General features: G+C 48.5%; 2 non-coding genes across 2 annotated transcripts; one reads left to right on the top strand and one right to left on the bottom strand.

Annotated features, from left to right (window-relative positions):
- Positions 1 to 1,244: 1,244 nt before the first annotated feature.
- Positions 1,245 to 1,317, bottom strand: TRNAG-UCC (transfer RNA glycine (anticodon UCC)). Its single transcript has one exon. It is a non-coding gene; the product is annotated as a tRNA-Gly (tRNA).
- Positions 1,318 to 4,747: 3,430 nt separating this feature from the next.
- Positions 4,748 to 4,820, top strand: TRNAG-UCC (transfer RNA glycine (anticodon UCC)). The gene has a single exon. It is a non-coding gene; the product is annotated as a tRNA-Gly (tRNA).
- Positions 4,821 to 7,682: the final 2,862 nt, after the last annotated feature.

Genomic DNA, 7,682 nt, shown 5'->3' with positions numbered 1-7,682 from the left:
CTTCCAGGAGATTCATTCAGGATGGACATTCATTAGCTCTGAAGACAGCTGGGGCTTTTCCTAAAAGGGCTGAGGACAGCTGGAAATTCCCAGATTAATCATTGACCAGACCAGGCTACTGCCACCCCACCAAATCCCACCCCACCCTGAGGGTTGCTCTAACCAAAATAAATCATAAATGTGTACAGCTCAACAATGATTCTATTCAGAGTCACTGCCACCCACTTCTAAAGCCCAGGCCAACGTAAAGTAACCCAAGACTTTACTTCTCTTCAAGGGGCTGCTCCACGTCCTCAGAGGCAATTAAATCACGGAACCTGTGTAAATAAGACTTTTCTGGAATGCTATTTTGAGACACGCTGAAAGCCTTTCCAGTGAACTGAGTCTTCATTCTGACCATCACAGATAAATGAAGGACGGGTTCTTTAACATACTAATGATAACAACAACTAATTGATACTTTTCCTTTGCAAAGCATTTAGTTCCTGCCAGATAACTTCACATGAACCATCTCTTTTACTTTCAGAATCATATAGCAAGGCAGGACGTGCGTTATTATTGACATTAAGCAAATAAACTGAGACTTCTTGGCAGTTAACAGGCTTACTTGGGTAACAGAACTGATGGCCGTTGGACATAAGGTTAAGACAGACTCCAAGTCCAGGACTTTTTCCAATCCATTCCACTGTGTCTACAGAAAATCTTACCCTCTCTTAAAAGCTTTGAATTTTATAAATTGTTTAAGTGCTTATTGTTTTATTTGACGGGAATGAAGTACAGCTAGCACTGTTGAGTCATGATTAAGCTGAGTCATTGTACATCAAGTGCTTGATATGAACGTCCTCGTATATGAGGTGGTCGTTAATATCCCCATTGTGATACACGAAGGAACACAGAGAGGTTTCTGCAACTTTCCCAAACCACATAGCTAGTAAGTAGCAGGGATTTGAAAACTGCGCGTCTAGAGCCTCCCACCTGCATCCTTCTGCTGAGATAGGCAGGTGTATAACTTCTCGTGCTGTTTTTTGAAGAGCCATAGGTCCAGTTGCTGGAGACAGAGCCATCCACATCGCCAACATGTTTGGCATCGTTTGGGTCCATGGGGATTATTTCGTCTGTGAGGCCAATCTAGAACCAATAGAAATAACCGATCAACAATAGAAATAAACCAAACACTCTGCTATGAGATGGGGTTCCTTCTTTCTTTCTTTTCAGGCTGTACTACGTGGCACGTGGGATGGTGGTTTCCCAGTCAGGGATTGAACCTGTGACCCCTGCAGTGGAAGTGCAGAGTCTTAACCACTGGACCACCAGGGAAGTCCCTCAGGGCTTTCTTCACAATGGCACCACTATTGCTCCTATTTCCAATACTAAAAACTACAAAGTTCCTTCTCCCTTGTGTCCCTTATCCAGTCAATTATCAGCAATTCCTGTTTCATGGTTGTGTGTGTATCTAGAACTTGCTTCTCCCTCTTCCCTCCTTCTCTTCACATACACTGTCCAGTCAAGTAACTAGACAGCGGCCCCTCCAGCTTCAGACACTTCCACAATATAGTCTATCTTGTCCCCACGCATCCTAAAAGCGTAGGATCTTCATCCCATCTCATCCCATGCTGTGTTCCTACACATGGCGCCCCACTGTCTATCACAAGCCCTCTGGTTTGCATCTTCATGGTCTAGAGCCTCCATTTTCCGGTCATTTTTAAATTATCTATTTATTTTTGCCTTTTGACTTCCCCGCATGGCATGTGGGATTCTAGTTTCCTGATCAGGGATTGAACTCACAGCCGCTGCATTGGAAGCTTGGAGTTTTAACCACTGGACCCCAGGGGAGTCCTAGACAGCCATTTTCCTATCAATTCTCTGTTTCTTCCTTCTCCTCTTGCCAAGTGGGGCTCCTCACAGTCCCCAGCCCGCATGCACACACCCATCTTCCCATCTTGTGACTTCAGTGTTCTTCTCCTCATCTTGTTATCGCTCTTCTCTCCTGTTTATAGCCCAGTCTAGACATCCCACCTGTCTCTGGCGTCTCCTTGGGCTATTCCTCCTTCTTGGATTCCTACTGTCCCCACAGAAGGTGCCACGAGTTCAGTGTTTAATTTTGTTTTCTCGTTGTCTCACTGTTTACCTCCTCACTAGACTGGGAGTTTCTCAGGTCAAGGACTCTGCCTTACTTTTTTTCATGATCCTTACTGGACATAATATAGTTCTGGACTCAGAGACAGTGCTCGTTTGGTGGACGGATCTCGCTTGGTGGAGGGACCTGGTGGCAAATGAGCATGAGTTGATTTAGTGGCTCTGATGAGCAATCCAGTGGCCTTGCTTGACATGGGTTAATCCTCCAACACTAGATGCCAGCATCAAATTCATGAGAAGGTCAGGAAATTACAAGCTGGTCAATTCGTTTTCTGCAGGAGAGTTGTTGTTTGCCAATTCGAGCAGTTGAGGAACCATTTTTTCTGATTCCTTTCCCAGTGGGCTCTTCCCTAAGAGATACAATGACTGGGTGGGGGGTGGGGGGCGGGTCAAGTGAGTTGTCCAAGTGAAAGACCACAGCAAGTAGACTCTGATTTATAATCTCCAAAGTAATACATTAGAGAATGGAAAGTAGCTCAAGGCCAATGTTTTAGAATAAATCATGAGACAGTTTTTACCAGCAGAGAAGTCACTGGACTCTGTGCAGCCTTGTTCAGCATCAGAATGTTTAATGGCCATTCATCCAAGTTCAAGTTGCCTCAGCAGATTTCAGAGGGACCAGTACTTTGGAAATCTAATAGCAGAAAGAATCGAGTTAGTATATATGGCCACATTTGAAACTATGTCATACTTTCCAACTGTGCTCTTAAGCTCCATCTTAAGAGTTGAGTTCTTCTGAGTTGGAAAGAGTACCAAAGTTATCTGGTTGGAAGAGGGATGACATGTCTGGAATACTACTAACACACTTTCATTTCTGTGTTTCATGGGTTGATCTATCCCTTCACTTTCCCATTTTCTCAGAGACATAAGCCTACCTTCAGACTTCACAGCATGAATGCAAAAAAAAAAAGCTAATATGCTGGTTATCCCGACCCCAAATGGGTATTTTGTAGGCATAACAGAGGTAAAAACTAGGTTTTATTGAGAGAGAAATACGATTTCTAATTTATTTAGCTCCCATTTCGCATAACTTGCTAAAGAGCCAAGCTTGTAGGTAGGACTCAGATCCTGGAACTGCTTCCATGCAGATGAGAACTGGTTTTGCAGTGACAACTAGGGCTTCCATGTGGCACTAGTGTTAAAGAACCTGCTTGCCAAAGCAGGAGACCCAAAGACCCAGGTTCCATTCCTGGGTTGGGAAGATCCCCTCGAGGAGGAAATGGCAGACCACTCCAGTATTCTTCCCTGGAAAGTTCCATGGACAGAAGAACCTGGCAGGCTACACTCCATGGGAACTGCAAAGACAACTAGACTAGGAGGTTGAATTGTAGAGGCAGGAAGCATGCTCATTTCTGGTCCCAAGGGATCAAGAGAAGAAAGAAGACAGAGGCTGGAGAGACATTCATCTGTGATTTTCTTGTCTCTGGGCTAGTCTGAACTTAGTATGTTCAGTCGCTAAGTTGTGCCCAACTCTTTGTGACCCCATGGACTGGCAGCATGCTTCCTTGGCCTTCACTATCTCTTGGAGTCTGCCCAAACACATGTCCATGGAGTTGGTGAGGCCATCCAACCATCTCATCAACACAAAGCCTCTTCCTCATTTCAGACTGCATGAAACACCAGGCTCCCCCACACCCATGTGGGAGTGGCCACATCAGAGTAAACTCAGCAGTACTCTGTGGTTCAGACAGTGGAAGGGCTAGCATTTAGCTTTCCCGAGCTACCCTCACTTCCCTCAACTTCCTGTGTGGTGTGGAAAGAACTTGAATCTCCTGGGTGACCCTGGAGTGGGAGGCACAGAGGCTGGGTGGAACCTGGCTAGAGACATACCAGAGAGGAATGACCATGGTGGGGGCAAGATGGCGGTGTGGCTAGGGGTGCAGAATGAACCGGCCTGGGCCCTGACCTCACGATTAGAGCCAGGGGCTCAGCACCAAGGGGAGACCCAGGGGGCCCACACTCCAGGGGCGGCCCAGGGGCTCAAGGCACCAACGGAGACCCCCAGGCCCAAACCAGGGATAAAGAAGGCAGGGCTCCAGTTCAGTCAAGACAGAAAACGAAACCACCCAACCCAGCAACAAACACTGGCCTGAAGCCAAGGAATGGGGCAAGCGGAACTTCAGTGTCAACATCCCAGGGAGCGTCCAGACCAGCCACCTGTAGCAGACACAATTGAGGATCCAGCAAACCCTGTGTGGACTCCAGCCTGCTCCCCTCCACCCCCGGGGGAACACAGTAAGTCCCGCTCACACACTCAGGGCAGAGACTGAATTATCTGCAGAAAACTGCTCCCAACTGTGGAATTGGGCTAAGATTACAGGGCTGGCGTAAACCCGGTATCCCACCTCACAGTGGGACAGGGGCTCATTGAAAGCTCCAGCATTTCGTCAAATCTTCCATACTCGACTCAGAGGACAGTGGGCACTTTGGTGACTTTGCTCCCCGACATGAGCTTCTCCGTCACGTGTAGGAAAAGGCTCACGGGAACCTTGGGACCAGTGAAGTGTTTATTACGGTCTCCATTATACATGGTGCAGAATCCAAGGTCTGGGGATAAAATGTCTCATCCACAGTCAAGAGGCATAGGGTACAAACCTACAAGAGGGAAACTTCCCTGGTGGTCCAGTGGCTAAGACCCTGCGCTTCCAATGCAGGGGGCCTGGGTTCGATTCCTAGTCAGGGAACTTATTCCCACATGCTGCAACTAAAGATCCCACAGGCTGCAATGAAGACTGAGATCCTGCGTGCTACAACCAAGATGCGGTGGCAGCCAAATAAATAATAAATATTGAAACACACACACACACAGGAGTTAGGCCTTTTGACCCCAGTTCCCTGCTCCTCTCGAAGGGCTGTGAGCCCTTCTAGGAACGAGATGGGGGCACCCATGCACTTGGGCCGGGGGAGCCCTGCTGAAAGATACATATGCTCAGAAACAGGCTTCGGTTTCCCGTTCTGGTCCTGGTCATACCTTCAGCCTTCATTCAGGGGAATCTTCTGGCTGGAGAAGTCCCTTTGGCATATTTGCACCTGGCGGGCGCTTGGGGCTGGTCAAAGTCTACCCTCCGCCCATGATGCCAAGTGTTCCGGTCGGCACCCAGCTCACAGGATAGTGACAGAACAAAGCGTTTCCGTATCTCTCATTTCTCCCAAGTATCTCCTAAAATTGAAACCTCTGCATTGGCTGCAGTTTTCCTCCATCTGCAAAAACACATTAGGAAGAGAAAGAGGTTGGCAGCTGACTTCAGGCTTTCCCCCCGGAGAGTTACTTACCTGACTTTACCAGATGCTGTGTATCAGCCCGTCTCTCCCCTCGCGCCGCTTAGTGGCAAAAGACAGAAGAAATACAAGGAATGCTTGCTACGCTCTGCACTCTCTCCCCCTCTCTTTCTCTTTCTCTCTTTCCCTTTTCTTTTTTTTTTATCCCCCAGGACCGGATATACAAGTTCCAGAAGAGGAAATACATCCCAGAGTCTGAAATCAATCTGGAATTCATATCCTCGTAAATGTACTTATAAAGCAGGAATCAAGAAGGTTTTTGGAATTATTATATTGGAGAAGCTGATTGTGTAAGAGAGGACTTGGAATTAGGGTAATTTAGACATTTTTGCAGGCAGCCTGCTCTTTGGATGAATGGAAACACTGGTACGTTTGGCATCAATCTATCCCAGAGGTCTTAAACCAGCCTTTAGACTCTGTTACCACACGAGAAGGAAAACAGGAGCGCAAGTAAGGCACGTTCGTCTATGATTACGCCATCGCGTGAACTGACAGTGTTGTAGGACACAGAGTAGGTAATATTTTCAGACATCAGGCTGTCAGTTGGGAGGTAATGTTGTAAAATCCGCTTGCTGACACTTCATGGTGTTAGTCCAGCCCCACACCACGGACATGGGTGGAAGGCATGAGTGTTTGTGTGTGTGTCTCTGTGTGTGGGCATGTATATGAAGAAGCTGAAAGGATTAGTTGAGGCCCAGAATCGGAGCTGGTGGAGACTGTGAGGTGCGAAAGTGGGCAACTCCCGGGAAATCCATCTCCGCCCCCACCCTCTGCCTCCCACCCTCGCCCCTAGACATGCTGGTGGCCTGTATTCCTGGCTCTTCCCTGGATGGGGAACCAGGAACTTGTCCATTGTTCCCAGAAGGCCCAGACCATTTTCTATGTTAACTGTCTCTGAATATTTTCTCCCTCGATTTGGAATCACAACCTTCTGAATATCATTGCAAGCTCACGGTATTTCTCTGATGAAAACCGCCATTTCACAGGGGTCAGCCAACTCCACGGCGGGAGCACAGTGGAGCTATGGGATTCCGGCATTCCGGTAAATAAAAGATGAGGCCAAAGGCCCTCCAACCCGTCAAGAGAAAGGTTGGGAGCCCCTGGAGACCCAGGAGGAGACTTTAGATTCTCAGAAGGCCCCAGAAGTTAACAGAGGAGGAAGTCCAGTGTTTCTGAAGCTCTTTTTGAAGGAGAAGCTATTGCTCTGTTTCCGGTGGGAAAGGCTTTCTCAACATTGGCTCAGATGTAAAGGAATTCTGCTGCAATGCAGGAGACCTGCTGTTCGACCCCTGGGTCAGGAAAGATCTCCTGGAGAAGGGAATGAATACCCACTCCAGTATTCTTGCCTGGAGAATTCCGATGGACAGAAGGCACCTGGGCAGGCTACAGTCCATAAGGGTGTCCCAAAGAGTTGGAACACGGACTCAGCGACTTAACACCTTTCACTTTCAGAGGAAAAAATTTGGATGCTTGAATGGATGCTTGGGCGCGACGGGGGCGGGTGCAGGGGGTGCTGCTAGCTGGCTGTCTGCTACTATCTCACTCCTTGACCACACTGCCTGCTCTTTATTCACATCCGGGATGTCCCCTGTTCCTTTATGTAGAAAGTCCCCTCTCTTGGAACAGGCAGGAAAGTAACAGCGAACATTTGGATGGCTAAGGTCCTTAACTTTTCACTTTGGCTGCCCTTTCCAAGACTGTTGAATTATTGTCTTAATTACAGAAGCCCTAAAGAGGAATTTGAAATCACCCCTGCCAGCTCTCAGGAGAAATAGCAGTGGACTCCTCTTCCTTGGCTCTTGGACTGATTGGGGTTTCACCCGCCTCTCTCTCTCCTTCCGCGGGGGTCCTGGCCTCCGGAGTCAGACAGCGTGGGCCTGGAGCCTCTGCTCTCAGCATCTCTGCAGGAAGGGTGGCCGCTTAGATTTCCACGCTTCCTGCCGGCCTCTGACACCCGCTCCAGGGAGGTGCGTTTGTAATGTTTGTCCCGTAAACTCTTAGGTAAACTGTTCTGTTCCCACCCGGGGAGGTCATGTGGCTCAGAGAGAAAAGCTGTGTTTTTCTTGTGGATATCTAAGGACACTGAGCTGCGGCCAGGCAGCAACGCCGCCAGAACCCCCAGTCTGAACAGAGAGCCCTGTCGGGGAGCCAAGGGGAAATGACGCTCCCGGACAAGGGTCAAGTGCAAATCACCAACGCCGCAGAAGCCCTGGCCTGGACATGCATCTGTCTCCAAGACTTCCCGCAGTAACGCCCCCTTTTCAAAG

This window comes from Bos taurus, chromosome 27, assembly GCF_002263795.3.
Source record: "Bos taurus isolate L1 Dominette 01449 registration number 42190680 breed Hereford chromosome 27, ARS-UCD2.0, whole genome shotgun sequence".
NCBI classification, from domain to species: Eukaryota; Metazoa; Chordata; class Mammalia; order Artiodactyla; family Bovidae; genus Bos; species Bos taurus.
The sequence above is the reverse complement of the archived record's forward strand: the minus strand, read 5'-3'. Positions and strand labels throughout refer to the sequence as shown.